We start from the raw sequence: 26,089 nt of genomic DNA on the forward strand, positions 1-26,089 counted from the left end.
TGCAAATTGCTCTTCAAAAATATAGGTACTTTTACTTTGCTGTTGGGGAAAAGGAAATGGATTGGGCACACCTAGATATTGAATTTAATTTCCTTATCATTTATTTCAGATAGATCACACTCTAAGTTTTATGTTTTGGGTTTTTTCTGGTCTATTTTAATTTTAAACAAGAATACATGGGACTGTCAAACAACTGGATTAAGAAAATCCCCGTATCTGAGCTAATCACTTTGTCCTGTGTTTGACATAACAGTCTCCTCAGAGCAACAGTGTTATCATTGCTTCACTTAGTAAGTGGAGAAGGCTAAAGAGGAAAGATAGCAGCATTAAAAGAAATGACCTGGAAGAAATAGAGAAGAATGGACTTTGTAAGGCCCTGTGAAAATCTATCATTCCTTTGGTAGGTGGGAGGAGCACAGTTATAATCCTATCCACATTGTTACAAACAAATACACACTAACTTAACATTGATTGACTATGGTTATAATGAATGGTAATTGAAAAAGTATCCCTCTATCACAGCAGTGATTACATTGCAAGGAAAGAACTGAGGCTTTGGAACCAGGCACAGCAGATCTCAAGGCGTGGCTTCTCCCATGGCAAGCCATGTCACTTTGGGAGAGTTACTTAATCTCCCTGAGCCTGGATTTCCTTATCTATAAATAGCAGACAGGCTGGGCATCGTGGCTCAGGCCTGTAATCCCAGCATTTTGGGAGGCCGAGGCAAGCAGATCGCTTGAGGTCAGGAGTTCAAGACCAGCCTGGCCAACATGGTGAAACCCTATCTCTACTAAAAATACAAAAATTAGCTATGTGTGCTGGCACATGCCTGTAATCCCAGCTACTTGGGAGGCTGAGGCAGGAGAATTGCTTGAACCCAGGAGGCGAAGGTTGCAGTGAGCCAAGATCATGCCACTGCACTCCAATCTGGATGTTCATCTTTTTTTTTTTTTGAGGCTCTGTCTCAAAAAATAAAAATAAAATAAAAAAATAGCAGACAACCCCACCTATCTCTCTGGGAGGTTTTTGAGAGGATTAAATGAGACTTTGCATGAATATTGGTTACTCCATCGAGTGGTTGCAGAAGACGGGGTCAGTAGGCTGTTGTTGCTGTTTACCTCTTTTTTCCTACTACATGGTAGGCTCGAGGATAGGATTCCTTTAAAAACAAAATACAACCAGTTCCCAGCACAGTGGCTGGTTGCTGGAATGTACTGAGTGAATATACACCAAATAAAGCAAGCCAGGGATACTCTGAATGGAAAGCTCAAACAACAGCAATAATGAATAGAAGGCCTGACTTGTTTAAGTGAAAATAGTTAAGAGAGACTGGCATGGACAAACTGAACTGATGCACTGGGGAGCAGATTAAATAAAAAGGACGTAAAGGACAACAGCTTCTTCACACACATATTTAGAAGGGAAAGATAAGCTGTAAGGGACAGAGAAACCATTATGCAAGCTGAGGGGTTATAAATAGCATCCTTACATGGGGCTGTTTCTATATAGCCTCTCTATTTTTTTTTCACCTTGTAGGAAGATCATAATGACTTTAGACCTATGATTTCTGTGAGCTCTGATTCCTATTTTAATTTACAAAAGTTTTTATATTAAATTCAGGTCGTCTCATTTCTCTCTGAGGCTCCCTCCTCCCATTCTGTCTCCACCCTATCCTAAGTGCCTCCACTTTGGGTACTCTTGGGTTTTATGGCTAAATCCAGCAATGCAGATTGTGGGCGGGCAGGCTTCCCGTATTGTTCCTACCGCACATTTCTCTACAGCATTTCTTAAATAGGGCCTAGTCTGGAGACTTTCAGGACGAATATTATAGTTCTTACTTTTCATTTAACCTTGAATCATAGCTGGAAAGAACATTACAAAACCTAGGTAATCATCCCCTTCACATTTTGAAAATTGGGGAGCTGAAGATGATTTCACAGCTAAAGCCATGACTAGGGCCAGGGTCTAAGAAACATTGTTGCAGTGAATGGGCAAATGACATCAAATGGTGCAGGCAGCATGTTCCCGATCTGAGACGGAAGAGGGGTTTCCACGGGTCCTACCGGTCGGTTCCATGAGCACCAGGGCTGCTCCAGCACCAACTGCTGCTTTGTTCTGCCTGGGAGCAGCTTTGTTGGAGACTTGCTATTCAAATCCCTGATGAACTAAATTAGCTGTTAATGCTATTCGCAATCCTAGACTCATTTAAGTATCAGGTGATAGCGTCAATGGGGCAACACAAAGAAGTTTTCATAGACGAAGAAAAGAGATACCGACAGAGAAAATGAGGTTTGCAATAATTTTAGTAAGAATGGATTCAGTGGGGGAAAGACATTAATAGGCTATATCTAAAAAGAAAAACAAATAAAATTTGATGCTTCAAAGTTTAAATTAGGCACATTTCAGTTGAGTCATAGCCGACACTCAAGTAGAGCAGTGTGATCTCAGAATCAATCAACTATCAAAGGAAAACAGCACCATTTAAGATAATGAGAAAAATGACTTCAGAAATGAGATAATTCTCAGAGAGAAATTATTCATACAAGGCTTGCTTGTAAAACTTCTGAAAAAGAGAAACCTGCAGCTGAATTCATTTTATAGCATTATATTAGGGTACACTTATTTGGTAAATTTTATAATTATACCCTGTAATGAATCTTACCTGCAAAGACAGAGAAAGACTCAGTTCAAGCCACCCTTATATTTGCATATATAATGTTGGGTAAGCGAAGAAGGAATTGGAAAGCTCTTCACCAACGGTGCCCATCACTGTGGCCAAACCTGGTTCTAAATTGCAGAGCCTCCGCCATTCTGTAACATGAACTCTGTTTTCATGTTACAGATTAAGATCTATCCACTTGGCCTATTTTAAAAACAGTTGCACACATTTGAACACACCTTTGAGACTCCAAATTGGACTTCTGTACCACCTTCTATTTTGGGTAACCACAAGGGTGCTGGAAATTTCAAGTACTAACAAACGCCACGACCTACAAACTTAAGAACATGAGCTGGAGAATACATGATTCCCGGACCGCAGAACACACCTGGGCTCCGGGTTCCAGTTATTCTCTGGGGCATTTGACTTAGGAATCAAGACCAGGTCAGGTCATCTTTGTTTGAGATGTTTATACTCTTTTTCGTGATGTCCTCAACATCGCATTGCTCTTTTTTTAAAAACATTCAAAAGTCTGCTTAAGATCCATTGTTAAAGCTTACTTTTGTGTTTCTTTGAGATTAATATATTTCCATTTTCCATAAGAAATGAAATTGCCTTCCTTCTACCCTTAAGCAGTCCTGTACAGAACTCCTAATATTCATTCATCCCCACTCACCTTATCCAGATTCGAATTAGCTACAAAGGTACTCACGAATTCTATGTAATAATTATTCAAAATAAAGTCATAACAATTTTATTACTTAGCAAAGTATAATTTATCAAATAAATCATATTTATAAGTATAATTAAATTATATAATTATGTATAAGATAGTAATCAAATATTATATAATATATACAATAAAGAAATTAAATATAATTTCTTATACTTTTTAATATAATAAATTATTAATATAATTTTAGCAAATAAAATCATAATTTCATTCTATAGTCTCCTCCATTTTTATTTTTAAAAGGATAATTCGTATCCTCAGAATATACCAATTTTTTACAACAGAATCATTCAAGAGAGGCATTATAACATTTTAGTGATCTTGATTTTTAATGCAGTATTTCATTAAACTCCTTTGAAGTATTAGAAGTTTTTGAAAACGTGCCAGGCGAGGTATTGTTAGGTAGTTTTGCTGCTATTCTTGCTTCTCGACCATTTTCTCAGTGTTTTAGTGCATTTGGAAATGAGTTTGACCTTAAATTTCTTCCTATCTATATAAATACTTAGAAACTCTTGTACTATTTCCAAATCAGGGAGAGCAGGGTCTCCATGGGCTACATTTGCCATTATCTGTTTCACTGAGAAACAATATATCTACTGTAGTTAAAAGGTTTATGAATGGTCTTGGCTAATTTCTAGGCTGTTGAAACATGTCTCTAATTTCACAGATTTTAAGGAGGCAAGAGATTTGGAATTTTATTTCTTAATGACGCTTATCTCCACTCACTGGTTTAGTAGTTAACTTCGTCCTCAGAGGAACTAGCATTGGGGTAAGACGTAAAACAGAAAAATAATGACGTACTATTCAGTCAGTCTATTAACCCACACTGATTAGTGGCCACACTCAAAAAGACACATTAGAGCAAAAACATTCCCAGTTCTCACTCACAGGATAACCATCCTGGCTCTACAAGTACAACACATGTATCTTTGCCACTTATCTGTTGAATGTGTACTAAGAGCTTCCTCCAATGAATAAGAACTGTAAACTTCAGGGTTCGTTACAAGGTACCTGAGGAGCTGGGCGACTCTACAACTGGAATTGTTTTCACATTAAAAGAGCTAAGAAACCTACGAACTCATATTTTACTCAATTTATTTGTGCAGCCACATATAAATAGATGGTCTATTCATGTAAAAGAAACTATTATTTTAATTCTAAGAATGTTAACTTCATTATTCATAAACTAGTCCATTGATCTGATAGAAAGCATCTCCCATCTCACAGACAAATACTCTAAAATATGTTTATCACTAAACAACTGACTTTGTTAATTTAGGGAACAATTCAAGATTCCCTGATCACATTTTCTGAAATGATCCAATTTTTCACTCAGCATTAACTCCGTGCCACGGAAACTGCATTCCTGCTCCACAATGTGTCAATGGAAAGGAAGGCTGACTTTGGTACTTAGCTATGAATATTCCATACTGTCTGTTCTCTGAAAAATGTGAACATTGAGTAGAAAATCAAGAGTATGGGGAAAAAATAATATATGAATGTGCTTTTAAGAGCATAGCAATGTAATGAGGCTTATTAAAATGCCATTTTTCATAAAAAATTTTAAAAGTTTCTCTAAGTACTAATTTGGGAAAGCATGCTAATTTTCAATACTTAAAACCTACATCTGTTGAAATTAGAATGAGCACATTCTTTGCCACATGCCACATTTTATTACCATGCAATGGTAAGTATAAATTTACCACCTACATAAGAGCAAAATATGGGCAATACATTTATGAATACATTAAATGTTTAAGAAGACGCTTTTCTGTACTTCACATGATCTTGTTTTGTTTGTACAGACTCATGCTTGTGAACTGGACAAGTTAGCTTCAGATACAACGTATACATAGACCTTGCATATGTTGAGCATGGAAAGTCCAGGAGGGCCATGACTTCTGTTTTGTTCATATAGTACAGTGTCTGCCCCATAGAAAAAGCCTAGCTCATGGTGGAGAAAAGTGAATGATGGAAGAATGGATGTACAAAGTCAGCCAAGGTGAGGCTGTACAGTGTATGTCAAACAGTGGATGTTCTGAGGATGACCTCTTGACTTTTTATTTTTCTTACTTTAAGTGCCTTGGGTGAACTCTTTCAGCTAGCATGTTAGGACTAATCTGCAAAATGGAATTTATTATAAAAGTGAGTGCTCATACTTGATATTTGTCACACTAGATACTCTCTTAAAAATGTGAAAAAAATAAGATTGTTTTTACCCACAAGTAAACGCTATCAGAGTAACCATTTTCTTCTTTAGATCAGAGTGCTAATAGTCAACAAAGGGAAATTGTTCAACATGTACAGAGCCACAAGACTCTGGATTCCTTTTGAACTCCATGTGAACTGTATTTGGTTCCAAAGTAGAGTTAATCATTCTTAATCCAGGGATAAAACCACCACCGCCAGGAAACAGGCCCACTGGCATTGAAGAGCAGTAGCCCACTGGCGTGGAAGATCAGCTTGGTGATAATCAGTTTTCTAATGGGACAGCTTCTAAATAATGTCCCAATTTAAAATTGAAGCAAATTTTAATAATAGAAGGAAATCAATAAAATATTTATATTCAGAGGCTTAAAAATTTGTTTTCTATTGCTTAGTCTTGTAGCATCCTAGTTAAATGTCTAAACATGCTTGGTGTTACCTAAATTTCCTTTGGCCCAATTCTAGATACATCTCCTTATTTTGAAATTTTCATCACGTTAAGTAGATTTAGAAAATATGGGATGGGCACAATGGTTCACGCCTATAATCCCAGCAGTTTGGGAGGCCAAGATGGGAGGATCACCTGAGGTCAAGAGTTCGAAACCAGCCTGGCCAACATGGCGAAACCCCGTCTCTACTAAAAATACAAAAATTAGCTGGGTGGGGTGGCGGGCGCCTGTAGTCTCAGCTCCTCAGGAGGTTGAGGCAGGGGAATTGCTTGAACCTGGAACGCAGAGGCTGCAGTGAGCCAAGATCGCACCACTGCACTCTGACCTGGGTGACAGAGACTGACTCCATCAAGAAAGAAAGAGAGAGAGAGAGAGAGAGAGAGAGAGAGAACAAGCAAAAAGAAAAAAATAAAAACTTCAGAAAAACAATCATTGTTGACATCCTAGATTGTTTTTTTCTTCCTCCTCCTTTTTATTGTCACGCTATTTCTGGTCTTGAGGATAAGGAAATTTGGTGTTCACTTATAAATAACGGTTTCCATAGAGCCCCTGAACAAAAAATACAGAGAGAATGATAAAATGAGAAATGTAACATTTTCTTTTGGCTGATCTGTCGTTCCCACAAATGGGCAGTCTGGAAAACTGTTGGAAGTGCAGGGCTTGGAATCTGGCCGACTCAAGCTGGAATCCCACTTTCCCCACATGTATGACCCTGTGCAAGCTGTTTAACTTCTCTGCGCCTGTTTCCTCTGCTATAAAATGAGAATAATGTCCTCATCAGAGCGTTCGTGTGAATAGTCAATGAGAGGTATTTAAAGAATTTGGCACGCTGCCTGACACAGAGTGCATTGAATGAATGGTGGCCATTATTATTATTTATAAGAATACTTACTGTTATTTTACATTCTTAACTAACCCTGCAGATCACAAAGCTCCAATACCATGTGATGTGAAGATTCATTTTAGATCCGCCCAAGAAAAACACCATTAAGCAGGTAATCCAAATTCTGTTGGGAAAAGATCATATGATGTATTCTGAAGCAAGTGCTTCAGGATTGTGGCACTGCAGTCTCTGTCAGCCTAGGCAATGGCGGGATGGCTGTTCTTTGGGAATGAGGCCTTTAGGAAACAGTGATCTCCCACATTCTATCCTATCATCATTTTTGCCGTGAATACTCCACATAATTTATCCAGATGATTAGTTTGCCTCAGTGCAATGTAATCAGTTAGGACCAGAAGATACAAGAGTATGTTTGTTATCCTCTAATGAAGTTTCTTTGAGTTTTAAGTTGGACTTCAACAGTTTAAGAACAACATGATCATGGAAAGTCAAATGGATTGTGTATTAAGAAGATTTTTATTTAATTGTTTCTCTATTACAGAAATTTATTTTTATTTTGTGTATTTTTTTATTTTTGGCCCAGTTGAGCTTTGTTTGGTCAAGACCTCTGGGAGATCTTGAAAAACAAAGCTTGTCTGGGCCAAAGATTTCCCTTCCATCTCTGGAGATTGTTTTATTGGTGATGAAGTTATTATGGATTGAGAGCCAGTTATGTGCCAGGCCCTGTGAGGTATCCTTTGCACAAATTATTTCATATAAGAGAACGATTGGTCCTATGATCTAGGCACAGCATCCTCCTTTTAAGGAGACCAAGCCTGTGGTTGAAAGATATGGAGTCACATGGCAGCGGCCACACCTCCTCGAAGGCTAAATCCATGACTGGGCCTTGGTCTCCATAGGCTCCTGCCTGGCCTGCCCCCTCCTGTCCTGCAAAATTGGAAAGACATTGGTGCAGAATTGGGGGAGTCCTGCCTTTGACAAGGCACATACAAAGGGAGAGTCTATCAAAAAGCATTTGTTATACTTTCTTTTTTAAAAGAAAAAAAATACTGTTATTTACTGACTTTTAAAACTAAGTGACCAAACACCGATGACATAAAATTGTTTCTTAAGTATAACAAATGGCACTTCAAATTACTTTTTGGATTTTAAAAATAACCAGGTAAAGAAATGACATTAGGCTGGGGAGAGAGGGCAGCAGAAAGAGAGTGGAGAGATAGATGGAGGAGGAAGAGGAGGAAATCCAGGCGGTGGGTGGGGACAGCCACACTGATGAGTGTCTGAGCCATGGGTGCTTGGTGCTATACAGGGAGGCAGGTCCTATGTTCATAAATAATGTACTACAGGGAAAGTCTGAAAATGATCATTAAATTTACATTTTTTAAGGCAGGGGAGTTGCAGTCAGAGCCACAAATATAAAAATCTAAATAAGGTGTCTTCAAAGCACTGTCCTGGGACAAGAACTGCAGACACATGGCCCAGCCTCAGCTCTCTAGATATCCTGCTGATCTCAGGGAATTCAGATGGTGGTTCCTGGGTCCAGTTCTCCCTCCCCGACCGCTCTAAGGAAGCCCAGTCTAAAGCGTCCATGTTGGCTGTTCTCACCATGACAAGATGTGGAAAAAGAGGAATTTCTACAAGTAGAATGATAACGAGGAGCTGCCAGATTTCTAGCAGGCTGGGGACTTGGTGGGCTCCCTTGACATGATGCTTCTGGGCATGACTGAGGTCCTGGGTGTGTGACTGAGGGTCAGGGTGATGGCGTCTGGGCATGATTGAGGTCCTGTCTGTGTGAGGAACGTGGGAAGGATATAACAGGACTGGTGCACCCAGACCTCCGGCCTGAGGAGAAGCTGCTTTCACCTCTAGCCAGGAAGAGTGGCTCCCAGCAGCAACACCCCACCGTAGCTCAAAGTCATTAATCATCTCACTAAGTAAACTGCGTTCACAGATGATGCCTAAAAACGCAAGTGGTGTGTACAGGGCGGGCTTCCTCAGCTTGCAAACTGAGCATGTGCACTGCCCCTGTGCTTAGAACGGCCAGGTGTTCTGTTTGATACCCCGCTGTCAGCATCTATAACTTATTCATCATAATTTTGGAAATGCCTTTTCATGTTGCACTGGGCCCTGCAAATTTATATAGCAGGTTCTGATTGTGTAAATTCCAACAAAGATAAACAAAGTTTCCAAAATTTCTGAGACTCCAATCTCACATCCTACACCCTCAAAAATAGAAGAATGAGGTCGGGGCAGCTTCGGCAATTCCTTCCTCTCTCCTGCCGCTGGGACAAGCGCACCTCCGCTGCACCCTCCCTGCATCAGCTCTCTTGGATCTGTACCTTCAGAGAAGGTTTTTATCCTAGTCACTCTCCAGCAGACACCTCCTGCCCAGCCTCTAAAGGTCTACATAGCAGCCACGGGCCACATGTGGCTCCTGGGCACTTGGCTTGCTTGCACTGAAATGTGTTATCCTGTAAAATACATGCTAGATACAAAAAAAAAAAAAAAGAATGTCAAGTAAGTCATCACTATTTTTTATACTTGTTGAAATCTTAATATTTTGGTTGTACTAGGTTAAAAATGTTATAAAAGTTGGTGTCATCTGTTTATTTTTACTTTTTAAAATGTGGCTGATAGAACATTAAAAATTACATATGTGGCTTTTGTTTGCTGCTCAATATATTTCTATTGGTCTAGACCTTGTTTTTCTAAAACCACATATCCACGTCAGTGTTCCACCTGCATCTCCATCTCAGAAAGTCTCAAACCAACTTCACTATCTTCTTCCCCCAAAATGCTTTTTCCATATCTTATTTTCCCAAGACGGAAACCTGGTAATCAAGCCATAGCCTGCTTTTACTCCCAAATGCCGACTGAGAACGGTTGGTCTGCCTCCACAATCTCTCCACGCCAGCACGTCCCCCCGGCTCTACTGTCCTGTCCTAGCTGGGCCATTCACCGTCTTCCTGGATTACTGTACTGTCCTCCAATGGGAAATTCCTTTTTTTTTTAAATTTTCCTGTAGAGACGGGATCACTATGTTGCCCAGGGTGATCTCAAACTCCTCGGCTCAAGTAATCCTCCTGCCTCTACCTCTGAAAGTGTTGGGATTAACAGGCATGAGCCACCCCACCTGGCCCTATGTGAAATTCTTGAATTCATTCCCACCCTACCTCAGTGGTACTCTCACACCAGAGTAGCTGCCTTATAAAGGAAATCCCACTTCACCTTCCTGCTTGAAATGTCTCAGGGCCTTCCCATCTAGCTTAGGGTGACACAGTGGCACCACCATCTGGCTCTAGTCTGCTTGCCCGGTTTTACTCACTATCTCTCCGTATCAGGCATCCTGCATTCCAGCCATACCAATGGCTCCCAGGGCTCAGAATCCATCGCTGCATGCCTGGGCACTGTGGCCACGCTGTTCCCTGGTCACTCTGGGGCTGGGCATGCCTGGGCACTGCGGCCACGCTGTTCCGTGGTCACGCTGGGGCTGGCCAGCTTCCAGGGCGAATGTGGACATATTCTTAGGCCCCACCACACACACTTCTTCAGAGAAACCTCAGAGGCTCCTCCACAAGCCACGGGTACCCCCAGATTTTCCTCACTCTGCATCCCAGGCACCTCTAGCAACGCAACATCACACTCAAGTAGAATTGCCTGTTTTGAAGACGGTTTGGCAGTCGCTGTTTCAGACGCGTTCCAGACACTTGGAAGAGCGGCTGACACAGAGCAGGGCCTGACTGATGACATTCCTCGCTCGTTTCTCCCGGCCCCGTCACCTTAGTTCACGCCCAGGTTTTTCTCCTAATTCATTGGCACCATCTTTTCATAATCTTTTCTTGTGCTCTTCATTTAATTTGATACTGCTACCAGTTATATATTTTTCACCCACAAATATGATCATTATTTGTCCTCTATAAAGAAGCTCCAATGGTTCTCCCTCTCTCTTTTTTTTTTTCCCTAAAGAATTAACCCAAACTACTTGACATGATGCTGATCCTGATGCTGATGACAAAAATAGGCATGGGTGACCATTCATTCTGCCTCTGATGCGCCAGGTGCTATGCCGGTCATTTTGCAATAATCTCATTTAATCCTAATGATAATACTCAGATGTAAGCGCTATTATCTCTTCCCCCTAAGTAGGGAAATAGGGGTCTGGAAAAGCCCAGGAGCCTGTTCCCCAAGACCAAGTTAACAATACAGAGCTGGGAATGAATTCCAAGTTTATGTGACTGCAAAGCTCTTCTATTCCCCCCACACCACCCCATGCCCGCTTCTCCCCACTGTTCCTACTTTCCAGACCCACCACCCAGCCTGCAACGTGCTTTCATGCCGTGTTCACCTGCAGACAATGCTTTCTCCATCTAAAGCCCCTGCCTTCACCATGCACACACTGAAGTTGCCCAGGAGGGTCAGTCACGCCCTACTCTGTGCCTTCCCTCTGCCTCGACATTTGTGATGCTGCAGGATTATCAGCTTCCCCTCCCTCATCCCAAAGACTGAACAGCAAGTCGACTAGTCACCCCTGAACACACACAGCCTGGAGAATCAGAGGTGCCCAGTGTGTGCCTTTTACATGAACGCATGCATACACCAAGAATGATAGTAATGCCGGCTCACGTTTGTTTAGCATCTCCCACAGGCCAGACCTCGTCCTACACAATTAGAATACATAATCCATTCAATCCTCCCACAACTCTTTGGGACACTGCATCATCTTAATCCTTATTTATTTTTTCCAGAATAAACTTGCAATTCTAACAACTTCAACAGAAAATAAAAAACTTTTGCTCAATATCAAACTCTATAAAATCACTAAAACTGGCCCAATATCCTGAGTTTTTTTAACTTGCATTATTTCTTCCTGATAATGACATTTAGGCCAGTCAAATCCTGTATTACTTTTTTAAACAAAGAAAAAAGATTACGAGTTGCTTCTAAAATTCATGTGTGACAAGCAGAAAAAAACTCATGGAGGCAGTTTCAGCATTTAACCTACGTGTACTTAGCAACCACACTTAACAGCTTTTTAAAAATCCTCGTTTTTTAAAAATGTGGATCTTTCTTTGCAGGGTGACTTAAAAGACATCATCATAGTTTTTTATTAATTAAACATGTTCTTATCAGAAAAAAGGCTCTTGAAAGCTAGTATATATGCTTAATTAAGCTATATACAACCCTCAGTCCATATCTTGAATTAGGCTAGAGGTGAGGCCCTGATTTGCCCCACTTCTTTCTGATAACCATAACCAGAACAGTTACTGACCACTGCCTACCAGTGTTTCCAGCAAAGATATCAAGTTCTACACGTCTAAACGTTTTCGCCTTGATATCAAAAACAAAGCAAATCAGGTCTTCTCTATTCCCATTTTGGTTAACAGCATCACCATCGACCCACTGGCCTGATCCACCCAGAAGCCTGAGTCGTTTTTTTTGAACTTGAAATACTCATGTGCTTCATTTATGTAAATTCCCATTATTCCCTCACTGCTACAAAACTAGAGAAGAATGTAACATAAATGTATCGACATCAATTTGAGAACTGGAACGTGTTACCTTCCCAAAGTATCCATCTTGGAAATAGGGACGGAGACTGCGCCTCGTAAAAGCTCATGAAGGAATGCTCAAAGGAAATACTCTAAACCCAGTTTTCTGAAATTTGTAAGCAGAAGCTCTGGAGTCAGTCACAGGTTGTGAGCCTTCCACCAAGAAGAGCCACCTAACATGCCAAAACGATAAGCATTAGAAAACCTATTGCTGCTGTTGTACCAGCCACAGTCAGAGAAGAGTGAGATGCCCAGTGACATTGGCTACAGTGGTAGCAGACCGGGCACATAGTTTGGGAAGTTTTCTAACAAATAGTATGTAAGAGGAGAAGCCTGAGTCTTTTAACACCACAGATCGAACACTGCAAATGGTAGGATGAGCATTAGAGTCCCGCTGAGGTTGCTGAGATTTACACTTCACACGAACTGTAGTGGTGCCTAGGATCTCCCCGAAGAGTGGCAGAAGCAGCTGCCCATCCCTTAAACTACACACGTGCATGGCTTCTCAAGACTCCAGAGTTTAACTTAGAGACAAGTAACTAGAGCACGGGAATTTGGAAGACAGTCTTTCTATAAACTCCCAGGAACAACCAACACCAGCAGTGGCTGACGTGTGTGAGACCCTTCTTTATGTCAGATGCAGTGCTCTCATCAACATCCAACACACGTGTCTTTAATGCCTGGGACTATGGCGTCACTCATTTAGATGAGGGAACTGTGGCATAGGGGGGTTTTGTACCTCGGCTCACTTCACTGCAATCAGGTTTCTAAACCAGAACTCCCACCCGACAGTGTGCGAGTCCAAAGTCCATGCTTCTAGATGCAGTGACTCAACGCCTGTAATCCCAGCACTTTGGGAGGCTGAGAATGGATCACTTAAGGCCAGGAGTTCGAGACCAGCCTGGCCAACATGGTGAAACCCGTTTCTACTAAAAATACAACAATTAGCTGGGCATGGTGGTGCACGCCTGTAATCCTAGCAGCTCAGGAGGCTGAGGCAGGAGAATTTCTTGAGCCCGAGGAGGCAGAGGTTGCAGTGAGCCAAGATCGCACCACTGCACTTCAGCCTGGACCACAGAGCGAGACTCCATCTCAAAAAACAAACCATACAAAAAAGTTCATGCTTCTAACCATCAGCAATCATCCTATAACATATTCTCCTCAATGAAACAGACTGAATCCAAGAAATCTCACCGACATCAGACTTTCTAAGTCATACAGATTGATATAATAATTTTAAATGCGTCTTTGACTTTCAGACCCAGTATAGAAAGGAGGAGAGTGTGAGTCAGTGCCGTTCCTGGGCGTCCGCTGGGAACTTCTCTGACCATCCTTCTGGCTCTCAGCAGTGGAGCTCACTTGCTCAATTCATTCCAGTGTCCCAGAAGTCGCAGTCTCCGCTCTGTCAGCTGGGCTGTCCTTGGTCCCTGGGCCTAGCTCTTTGCTGCCCTCCCTGGGATCTTGCTGCTGGGATAGCCCTGCTTCCCTTGCAAATTTCTTCTCTGCTGCTGGTGCCTTCCCCAGGGCTCTGTGTGGGCTTAGCTCTTTGCCATCACAAACCCATTTCTTCATTTCTCTCCCTCTCTCCTCTTTTCTTTCTGTTCTCTTAGCTGGGCCCCCTTCATCCTTTTATTTCCTAGTTGCACCTGTTGCTTCCACACCCTTAAAAACATACTCCATTTTCTCCCTAGATGTATTGAAGTATAATTGACAAAGCTGCAGACATTTAAGGGGAACCACAGGCTGCTTTGATATGTGTGTACTGTGAAATGATCACCACAATCAAGTTAGTGATCACTTCTTATTGTTATCTTTTTTGTGTATGGTAAGAACATTTAGGATCTACTCCCCTAGCGAGCTGCAAGTGTGCAATGCAGTTTTATTAACTACAGTCACCATGCTGCATGAGATCTTCAGAACTTGTTTGTCCTATAACTGAAAGTCTGTGCCCTTTGACCTCATTTTCCTCCCCCCACCAATTCCCGGCAACCACCATTCATTTGACTCTGTTTCTATGAGTTCCACATTTAGACTCCACATGTAAGTGAGATTATACAGTATTTGTCTTTCTCTGTCTGACTTCTCTCACTTAGCATAATGTCCTCATACATGTTGTTGCAAATGGCAGGATTTTCTTCTTTATTAGGGCTGAATAATTTCCCATTGTTTGTATATACACCACATTTTCTTTATCCATTCATCCATGGACAGGTCCTTAGATTGTTTACATATTTACTCATTCCCTTTGTATGTATACCCAGAAGTGGGGTTACTAGATCATATGGTACTTCAAGTTGTAATTTTTTGAGGAAACTGCACAATGTTTTAGAATGTCTGTACCAATTGACATTCCCATCAACAGCTTACAAGGGTTCCCTTTTCTCCACATCCTCACCAACACTCATTACCTTTTGACTTTTGGGTGATAGCCATCCTAGCAGGTGTGAGGTGGTGTCTCATTGTGGTTTTAACTTGCATTTCTGTGATGATTAGTGATGTTGAGCACCTTTTCATATGCCTGTTTGCCATTTGTATGTCTTCTTTGGAAAACTAGTCTAGCCCTTTGCTCATTTTTTAACTGAATTGTGTGTGTGTGTGTATGTGTGTGTGTGTGATGCTCTTGAGTTGTAAACAGAGTTCTTAATCTTTCCGTGTGCTTTAATCTCAGCACTTTAGCAACTGTCAAGAACAAAGTTCTTTCCAAAAAGTTCATCTCAAAGTTGGCCACTGACTCATAACAGGTAAAACCCAATGAGCATTTCCCTGAGCCTCAGTTTCTTCTTTTCCCATGTGAAACAGTGATGATAGTGCGTACCTCCCAGGGCTGTTGAGCCAGACTCAACAATTTACGTGAAAGCACTGAGCGGATGCCAAATAAATGTGAGTTGTATAAAACAATTCTTGATGCTACAAAGCTTGCGTTTCCAAACTATTGTCAAACTCCCACCTTGTTCAAGCCCCAATTAAAATACCATTTTCTCTAATTCATCTTGCCTGATCCTCTAAGAAAATTCCCTTCTCTGAGCAATGTGTTATCATCTTCTGGAACTCCATCGCTTGAGATGATCAAAGAGTTTCTTTATTGTATAAGTTACTTCTGTGCATGTCTTTTGAAGGAATAAATAAACGCATTGATTATATCTCCCTTATAGCACTCCATCACCTTCTATCTTAAATTATAGTAAGTAGCGTTCCTGTCTTCCTGCACTAAACTGTAAGCTCTTTCAATGACTTCCTGGCTCATTTTCTCATCTTTTCCGCCACTCTAAACACATAGGAGGTCCCTGATGGATGTGTAACAAATGAATAAGTAAATGATATGAAAATGCAAGTATCATTTCTTCAATATACAGTTACAACTTCGACATCCACAGTTGGGTCTGGCCAGTCGTTATGTTTTTACCCAGAACTTAGGTCTTTCTCATTTTCTACTTTCCCTATCAAGACCATCCTTTCAATACCAAACAAATTAGAAAGGACACATCAGCTAACTTACATTAACATACTAACAAATGGGACGACAGTCTTCAAGGTCTGGAAGAGGAGAGCAGAGAACTCCTCATTGCCTGCTCAAGCCCATCTACCAGGAAGGGAAACTCCAGATACTGTGGGCCACTTGGCAGTTAGGAACTCATGGTACTGATCTGTTTGTTGGGCAGATATAGTTTGGTGAGAGTCTTAAAAATCGTTAGTCACCTGTCATGACACTTGCCAGATGAAATTCTGATTTCCCAAGAGAATGCACTGACAAATTAATAATCTGACCTTTAAAGGGGTGATATTTCTCCATGTTAATCAACAAGCGGCCATTCTGTTTTGCTGACCAAATAAAATGCTCTTTCACTCTGTGAGGGGTTAACTAGAGTGTATGCAGATTTCTCCAGTGCTTTGCTTTTGGTTGGAAATAGAAACAATTGAATTTCAAAGCAACACTTTTCCTAATTCCTACTGAACTCACAAGCTCTAGCGGTTGAGTGATCCCATTGGTAACACATACTTAAAGGGCCAGAGTCATTCTGGGTCCTGTCCTTAAGCTCCTGTTCTGTCCTCCTCTCAGGCCTTTTCTGCACCGTGCAAATCCAACACCTCTCCTCACAGGCTGGGCTAAAGGCAGAATACAATACCATGACTGAGGAGCCTGGGAATGAGGCAATTCATAAACGGAACATTCCCCAGAAAACGTAATTTTACGATCATAATCTTTTTGTTCTTGACAGTTGCAAAATTAAATACCATATCCAAAAAAGGTGAGGCACAGTTTTAAGGGTATGTTTTCCTAATTCGATCTTCAAAGGAAGCACAAGCTTAGGGTTGAAAATCATTATGATGTAATATTATGCCACATAGTAATACATAGATCCAATCATTTTACCAGATAACTATCAATATAAAGCACTGACAGGACATTTGGGACTTCGGGTCAACAGGAAGGTGGTTTTTCAAACTAAACTATATTATTTATGGCTTTGATTGTCATTTGCTTTTATAACATGAGGGTGATGGTAATTCTGCTCTTCTGCCAATAAATCTAAAAATTAATTTAAAATGTAGTCAAACTCCTTGGCACACGTTAGAAGGAAGACTTTTTTAATTAAAAAAGCCATATTAATCATTATATAAATGAGTTATATTAGTCTTGTAACATAAATCTATGGTGGAAAGGAAGTCAGTGAGTGATATAATCAGATTTCAGAACACATATCATATAAAAAGTTATGTTTCTAAATAAAGTGAGTGTGAAAGAATTCAGGATATATTATCAGTCATCTGAGTTATTGCCCTAAGAAAGCCCTTTTCGCAAAACAGATATGGTTTCTCTGACAAAGAAATGCCTTCTCATATTTTTATTATTTTAACTGTCAGACATAACTCATATGTAGTTAAGTTGTTCAAAAGGTTAAATTCTGAGGAAAAATTCTACAAGTGGTTTAAATGAGCCAAATCATTTTTGGTTACGTCATGGTTTCCTCTGTTGAAAAAGTCTCGATGACTTAGAAAGGGTTGCTTTGATATTTAGCTTAGTGTTTTACCCAAAAAGCACACTAACCAAAAACAAACAAAGAATCCATAACAAAACAAACATTTAAAGATATGTAGACCAGATTAGTTTTCTCATGATGAAAGTCACATGGAATTACACACAGTTTACATTGCTTTCACACGTCCCTTTCCTCGGGTGTAAATTTTATTTATTACAGTAACCTACTTGGCCTAGTTATTCACCCATCCTTCATTCAGTCTTGGTAGTGGACATGGTAAGATGATGGGTAAAAACACGTAAATAACATGGCTCTCTCATGGAGGTCACTTTCACATGGGAAGATTGGACATGTCAAAAAACTTCATTAACATGATATAAAAATAATACAATATGTAAAGTGGTATCGGAGCATCTAAGACAAAGTGATTAAATGTGACATTTGTTAACTCCCTCTCTGGGAAATAATTTAAGATTGCAGAAAATGTTTCTGAGAAATTCCAATATAAATGTCCTTAAAAGTCCCTACTTTTTAGTATTTGGTATTGTAGATTTTGTGATTTTCCAGATTTTTCATTAAAAGTTAATATACATAAAACTCTTGGGATAGTAGCTAGTACAGAGTAAAATCTATATAAATTATTATTATTATCAATATCTTTTGGAGTGAACAAATTGAACATTTTTTTGAATAATCTTTTGCGTAGTTGATTGAAACTAGTTAATAGGTTTCTATTGTTTTCTTGAGTAAATCAGAAGCAGATATTTTGATTGACTATATAAGGTCTTGCAGCTTCTATGGTTTTTTTTAACTTGAAAAGATCTTCCCAGACTGATACCTCTTTCTATCTTGAACTCTCTGTTCAACTATATTCTAAAGCCTTAAAATAAAGATCTTCCATTTTATAACTTTTCTTTCTTATTTTAAAAAAGAAAATTTTAACTCTTTAGGTTGATTATATTTCTTGATGAATGTGACTGTACCAAGAGGCTTTAAAAAAAGTAGAGATTAGAAATCAGTTTTTCTTATCTTCTGAATTATTCACTACATGATGTGCTGCATTTGAGCTTTATCTATGCTTCTGGTAATATTTCTGTCTTATATAATTGTTAAAGTATAGTGCTTCTCACCAGGGAGACTATATATCTATATATTTTTAATAATGGCCTTTTTAAAATTTTCATGTATTTTTTCTCCTCCTTTATGATTTAAAAAAAAAATCAGAAAAATGTCTGAATTGTCACTTTATCTCTAAATTCAAAGAGCATTTTCTCATCCTGTGTTAGCATTAGCACAACACCGGGGAACATCTGATTGCTGTAAGCCTTTCATTCATTCAGCAAATACTGACTGAATATGTAGTATGTTGACCTGTTTGCTGAGGGCCTGTCTGTTCCGGCTGCCATTCTAAAGCGAGTTGATTTTCCCTGTAACTTTTGCTCTGCAGAAGTAACCTGTACCTTTTTCCATTCTCTTGCCATTCACCACTCTCCTGACCTCCCTTTGCATAAACTGGTTTAAGCCTGGTGCTCTAGGTACATCACACAACACCGGTCTATTCACACTGTAGCAGAGCAACCAAGTAGTTACACAATTTTCATCTTCACTACTAGTAATACTATGCTGTAAAAATTGTGAAACCTAGATTTTGAGATATTGAGCAAATCAAAATACATAGTATTTACTATAGTGCAAGAATACATCTGACAGGTTAAATGTACGAGTTTTGGAAAGCGCTCAGACCCCGCACCAGATGACACAGTTAGCACAAGAACAGCTGAGGTTATTGTTATCTAATCTCCTTTCCCTTGTTAACTTTAGCACAGAGAACTGAAATAATTAGGTGTAAAGGCATCTTGATAATCTACCAAAAAGGCTCACTGTAAGCAGCTGAGTGTTGCTTTCTTAAACTTTCATCGTTTGGTGGCATAAAGTGTAGGCAACCTGTATGAAGTATAAAGATCTGGTACTAAAAAGACCCAATGAGGCAGAAGTCGCTGACTCCTCTCAATAGGTGGAAGAGGATTCTCCATGCAGCCGAAGGCTTAATGAAGTGTGTTTCCACTAGCCAGGCTGTGGCCTCTCTGGTGTCACCTCTTCAGAGGACTCAGTGCCTCCGAGGAGCTGGCTGTCCTCGGCGGGAAGTAAGTACAGGGACTTCTGCTTAGAGGCGACTAGCATGAACATTTATACCAAGAAATTTTCTCCAACATAGCTAAAATCTCATTTGAATGTTTTTTTTTCTGTGCACTTAAAACACTTGCCATTCTTCACAGCATCCCATGCTTGTACTCTTACAGGATCTTCACAAGTGGCACAGCTCTTGGCCGGAAGCCTATTTTTGCTATAGTTCATTGGACTCCTTGCAGCTGATCCTTGCAGCTATATTAGTCTCTGAGGGATGCTGAATTGAATAGAACATCAGAAGATTTGGAACTTGATGGGTTTATGTTGCCCCTGTCCTCAAATTCAACTATTCCAGAAAAAATGTACTAGGACAAGGAACCTGAAAAGAAGAATTATTTCTAATAACGGATTGGATGAACTCTCCCACGCAAAGCAGAGGATATAATTCACGATAAGATTTGTAATTTACTTTAACCACCGGGAAAACATCTCAGAGGGAAGAGAGAAAAACTGAATTTCTAACTGAATTTTAAAAATTAAAAATTTAATAAGCAGGCAACAGTATAAATGAGCAGAAAAAAAATCACTGAAACTTTCAAATAATGTTCTTTATTACAAATAAATTTCCCTAAACTATAATATGAATATATAAAGAGAAATGAGAAACTATAATGAGAACATTACCAGGGCTTTTTGTTTTCTTTCTTTTTTATTTTGTTTTTGTGTTTTTGAGGTGGGAAAATTTTCTTTGAAAGTAAGACCCTTGATTGGATTCAGGAAAGTGAAAGCTTTCTGAATTTTTGATCAAATAATGCTTCTCTAAGAACAGAATTTAATGCTGAACTTATGTATGCCTCACCTGTATAGGGAAGAGGAAACCACTGCTGTTTTTGGCCAAAATTCCTACTTGGTAAACTAGTATATTTCAGTTTTGAAGGCCAGGGTATAGTAAAGTGTGGTAGAATTCCATATGGATATATCACGTTGCAAAACACCAAAATGAAAACCCGTCTTTGCTGGTTCCTTGCCATTTATTCAGCAAATAGCATCTTAATTGAACTTAAGCTGAAATTCTTATTTGCCAATATTCAGAACTCAACAGTTACAGAAGCATTTCGTTTTAACTACATGTACATCTTGAGTTTGTCAGAAATAATACAGAAAAACATATTTTGAAAACGTTTATCTGTATTTTTCCACTTGACAGGAGCAGTTTAGAATTTAATAAGCATATCCATAATTAAATTGTTAGTTTGAGGAACTTGCAGAAAGTTATCTAACACAATCATATATCACAATTCTTCTTTATACAATCCTAGTGCAACTCATTTCATTACGCTATCAATGTAGTTAGACATAACTGAGGCCTTTAAAAACATTATAAGTGACTTAAAATAGAAAATGTTAGAAACAGTCCAGGCATATTACAAAACCATGGTTTCTGAAATCTAATTACTACATACAATTTAAAATAATTGATTAAACATGATTAGTCCTTAAGATGAATAGAACCAATTCCAACTTTAGCTATTATTTAATTATAGCATGCTGTACACTAAAATCAGCTGGAAGATAGCCAAAATAAAGCTTTAAAGGACAGCATGATAATTAAGAATTGCTATTTATCTTACTTTTATTGGAAAACTCAATGCTGGAATGAATGCCATAATGTCTAGAAATATGAATTTAAATAATTTCCTAAATATTTCACTTTCTCATTCCAAACATCAGGACATTTTAAACTTCCTCATCAGTTCTACTCTATATGCAAAATTTCATACTGCATTAATTAGAACTTTTGCTTTCAACACAGATATCTTAAAGACAAGGAATTATGTATAACTTCTTCATAAAATTATGGGTACATTTTTATTTTTGATTGTGGTAGTTTTTTCATAAAAAGGCTACTGAAATCAGGCTTATTTAAAAAATAGTAATAATGTTATCTAATATAGAACAGAGGGTAGGAAGTATCTATAACCAAACCTATATCTATATCAAGTGTGACACTAAGAGAATATTCTCTCCCTTACCCAGGTACTCAAGTTGTAGGGTAACACAACTAGTGTAACATGACTAGTGATTTCCAGTCACCTTTTAGGTTTATTTAGGAACATTAAAAGAAATGCTGCTATTGTAGACTTCGTTTCAATTATTTAATCTCTTTCCAGTTCACAACTTTTACTTTCTCCTGGTTTCAGCATGAAAAACAACTTCATAAGTGTCTTACGTTATAATTGGCTGCTAATCATCATCAATTCAGCGTTAGTTTTAAATAGTCTGATTCCATAAACAAATTTGTAATAGGGATTTTTCTATACATTTTATAATAGCTATGGATAGAAAAATACTATTATCCATCTACTAAAACATTCAAGTTGTTTTCTTTAAAACATACATTGTAAAATTTTCCCTCAGGAAATTTGGAACTATTATAGGACCATTGTAGCTTTCATTAAATTGGGGTCCTGAAGCCATATTTTCAAAGCAGAACAATGACAGCCTCATTGTTTTTCGAATGTTTTGCATTTCTTTGAGAAAAGGCAGTATTAGGACTTTATTTCTAGGTCAAGTGTATGTTTACAGTAACTAACAGGAAAATATTGAAGTCTGAAGTTACCAGTACAATGTCTGAATGCCAAATTCTGGACACTGGACAAAGTGCTTTAGAATCAGAGACCAGGAAAGCTCTGGAAGGCTGTGAACAGAGACAAATGCAATATGGTGCAGTAGACAGAAAGTCAGAAGTAAGATTCAGATACAGCCAAACAGGGTGGGGGACAGTTTGTGGGGGGAGGTCTGAGCTGGACTTGAAGGGCTATGAAAGCAGCTGTCACTGCAGGGGAGGTTTAAAGGAAATGACTCTTCAGGGGGCATTGCATTTGCAAAAACAAAAAAAAAGTCTGATATAGTGTGTTTTGGAAATTCCAGAATATTTGATATTGCCAGAAGAGTTGGAAAGTGGCAGAAAATAAGGGTCTAAAAATAGCCATAAGCAGAGGTGCTAAGTCTTGAAAGATAGAGATTATGTCTCTGAATCTGGTTCTCAAAATTGTTGAATTATTAACCATGTAGATGCGCTATGCAGAATTGAACTTCAAATGCTCATCTTTTTATAGCAAGTCATCTCAAAAGGATACAAACATAGGAAAGAAATTGCACAAGTATTAAGTGTGTGCCATTCTTCCCATGGGCTAAGGGTCTTGTCTCACCTGGTGCCACCATCAAGGCAACAGACGCAGCAGTCAGGTGTGCCCTGGATATTTCTACGCCTCATTGTTCTAAAGGCTCCCCCAAGAAAAATTAATAGGAAATCAGGTGCTTGCTGTAGGTCTTTGCACTGTGTCAATTCTAAGGAATCCTTTGGCAATGTAAAGCTTTGAAGGAAATTAAACTGGAGAGAGATTTTCTCTACCTTTCATTCAGCTCATATAGAATCACTTACTTAGCTGATATTTTTACTCATAGAATTGGACTCAGAATTAAGTCTGTTCATTTAGTTTTCCTTTGAATGTTAAACATAATGAAGTACAAGGCCGTCACCTCACCATTTTACCCGCCATGACCCACATAGGCATACACTTATCATTAAACGTTTGAATGTGGTCCACTCCACTGAGATTCTTAGTCTGTGTCTTTATAGTTTGACTATTTTGACATTTAGAACAAAAGTTTTGAAAACTATTCTCCTATGCTTTAGTATTCTCTTATCGTAGGACATATTAACATTGCTACATCTGTGAAACAGGTGGTTCATGCTCATATCTATCAGTGAAAATTATATTTAAAATTCTAAAGAGACTCTTGTGTCATCCAGATTTTTGAGGAAAAAGGTAGCAAATAAAAATAAACTTCTTAGAAGTAGATCTCAGTTACTACTTATTTTAAATTTCATGGTAGATTCCATCTTTTGGAGACAGGAGTTTTATTCAAAGTTTTCGACCAAACATTTTTATTAAATATTTTCAATAGTATTATAAGTGATCTGACATTTTTGGTAACAAAACAACAAAATAACCAAAGAACTGACCTGGGTAAAGCTGAAATGTTGCTGAAACAGAATCTGATCCTTACTCGGTCATTTCCTTACCAGGGATTTTGATTTGACTGACCAGTTTCAGTCCACAGTAATAGCTTTGTTCCTAAGAGACTATAAATCAAGGGAATACTCACTACAAGGCAATTCCTCCTGCAATTCAGGGTCTGTGCTGTTATTATGAAGCAACGGACAGCAAACATTTGCTGCAAGTATGAGCGCACATTTGTATGAGGTGTGTGGCATTTTGGGGTTCACTCTCTCTCTCTGAAACCTATCTGCTTGTGAGAAAAACTGTGCAAGAAAAGAAGTTTTACTGCCACATACCTCAGCTGTCCTACAACTCAATGCTGAGACTTCACTTCCTTTCTTTCCTTGGATTCTGAGCCGGGGGAGCACAATAGGGGTCTTGTGCTCTGGGCCAGCAAGGCATGCAGATACTCGGAAAGGAGGTGTGAACAGCTTCCAATACCTACACTGTTTGCTTTACAACTACCCCAGCAAAATCAAACAGGACACCAGGACACTCAGTCCAGGGTAAGCAAGTACAAAATCCACTGGCTATTATGACCTACATAGAGAACAGCATTCTTTAATTTAAATGTGTACGTAGGTGTGTTAAGAGTTAAATAAATCATTTACGAGGCTTAAAAAGAAATGCTTCACAGTTTATGTGCCACTGCTTTTTCATGTAGTTCTCTGAATACAAGTCAAAGTGCAGGTCACAAAAGAATCCATTGTTCACAAGGGAGAAATGTTGCTGGCTGTGAAGACGGTTCAGAACAAGCTATCGTAGTCTGTTCAAACAGCAAACACTGGCTTTAAACCCCAAAGCATATCGGTACTGTTTTTTATCTTCCAATTGCTAGAACCAAAATTCATTGAAACCACTCTATGTCTCTGATACTATTTTCTAGAAATGTGTGTGTCTGTGTGTGTGTGTCTGTGTGTGTTTGTTTGGTAAATCCAAATCACACAATCCATGTAAACCTTTCAGGCCAAGTTTTGCCCCAGTTATTTTTATGCTGCGCTTTCAAAAAGGTCAAAAAAGCTTACCTCTGTCAGTGCAGTGGGCTGCCCAGCAAGCCCCTTTTCCGCCTCGGCCTCAGCGTGCAGACATATGCCCTGGGAGCCCACAATCTGTTAACAGGAAGCAGGTAAACCCGAGAGCGTCCGCCTGCGTTCCAGTCCAGTGCCCGTCCCAGCACACACCTGCTTTTTCAGACCTGCCGCTCATACGCTACAACCACGCACAGGACCAGCCTTAGCAGAGGGCAACACCCTCCGTTTGGATCCCTCGTTTCCAGGGTAAGCAGCTAGGAAGCTGCTGAGATAATACTGCAGGGAAAGCTTTGCCTGCCCAAGACAAAAACCTTTGCTGCTGCCTGATAGCAGATACACAGCATTATCACTCTGCATTCCACATTCTCCAATCAGCTAATTGGAACAGCAGTCAACAGCCTGTCCAAACGGCAGCTTGCAGGCCTGCGTGGCTGTGATCGTCGTATACTAACATGCCCATTGCTTCTCTCTTCCCTGAACAGATGTATAAAAGAGGCTTCTTCCAGGGTGAAGTTCAGCAGAATGTGCCACACTGTTTTCCATCAGTAAAATGGCTGGTCCTCTCAGCACTGCTGCAGACAGCTCATTGGGTTCCACTGGCTTTTCGTAGCCATAGCAACAACCAACAGACAGACTTAGCAAGCATGGCTGATCATGTGCCGCACACCCACACAGCTTGTTAATTTCTTTTCATCAAACTCATCATTTTTTTTGAGGAGGGTAGCTTCTGCTATCTTTCTACACATTTCACCGATAGTGGAAGTGCTCTGATTTTTCCGCTCTCCTGAAGAACTCTTTTTTATATGAGCCAGGGCTGTGGATGAAATCGAGGAAGCGAAGCCCTATTAGTGGCTATCCAGGTTAATAACATGCAAATCACTTAAGAGACCCTAACTGGAAGCATTGTCAAACCAGCCCCACCTTCCAGTCACAGAGTGAGTGCGGAGAGCTGCAAATCGGAGAGTTACACTTTTTGTTTTTAAATGATAATCTTAGAGCCATTTAATTGAAACAACACCCTGTGAATTGCTATATAGGGTCAGAATAATAACTAAATCAGGTAGAATATTTTAATAAGATCTTTAAATATCCATTTACTTATGGCTCAACTTATCTGATTACTTTAAGATGCTTTTTATGCAATTTAAAATAGATTTTTAAAAAAATCCTGTTGTTTCTGCTGCAGAAAATGATTCTTTAACTCAATCTCATTTGTAAATTAAAAATTCTTTTTAAAAACTCCGAACCTAATTAAAAATTCTTTGACTTTAAACATTACCTTCAAGGCAAGAATAGTTTTACTTCCTTAGTAAGATGGATCACATTCCACCTGTCCATAAAATTTCACCCCCTCTGGGAATCTACCATGATTAATGTCATGAACAATTTCAATCTTCTGCAAAACCCCCAGCCTTGTCTTCTTTTTCAGGACTGTATCACCAGTCATAT

The 26,089-nt window shown here is 39.3% G+C and overlaps 1 protein-coding gene across 47 annotated transcripts in view; it reads right to left on the reverse strand.

The window, feature by feature from the left end:
* Positions 1-25,469, reverse strand: part of SORBS2 (sorbin and SH3 domain containing 2) — a 228,439-nt gene extending 202,970 nt beyond the window's left edge. For 45 of the 47 annotated variants that reach the window (XM_033215897.1, XM_033215896.1, XM_033215883.1 and 42 more), the window contains exon 1: positions 24,635-25,469. The gene's annotated coding sequence lies outside the window, so the exon portion shown is untranslated. Of the gene's footprint in view, positions 1-22,162; positions 22,241-24,634 lie in introns of all 47 variants that reach the window. The other 2 variants (XM_033215863.1, XM_033215910.1) reach the window with 2 other exon arrangements.
* Positions 25,470-26,089: the final 620 nt, after the last annotated feature.

Source organism: Trachypithecus francoisi, unplaced genomic scaffold (genome assembly GCF_009764315.1).
Source record: "Trachypithecus francoisi isolate TF-2019V2 unplaced genomic scaffold, Tfra_2.0 Lachesis_group1, whole genome shotgun sequence".
Taxonomy (NCBI): Eukaryota; Metazoa; Chordata; class Mammalia; order Primates; family Cercopithecidae; genus Trachypithecus; species Trachypithecus francoisi.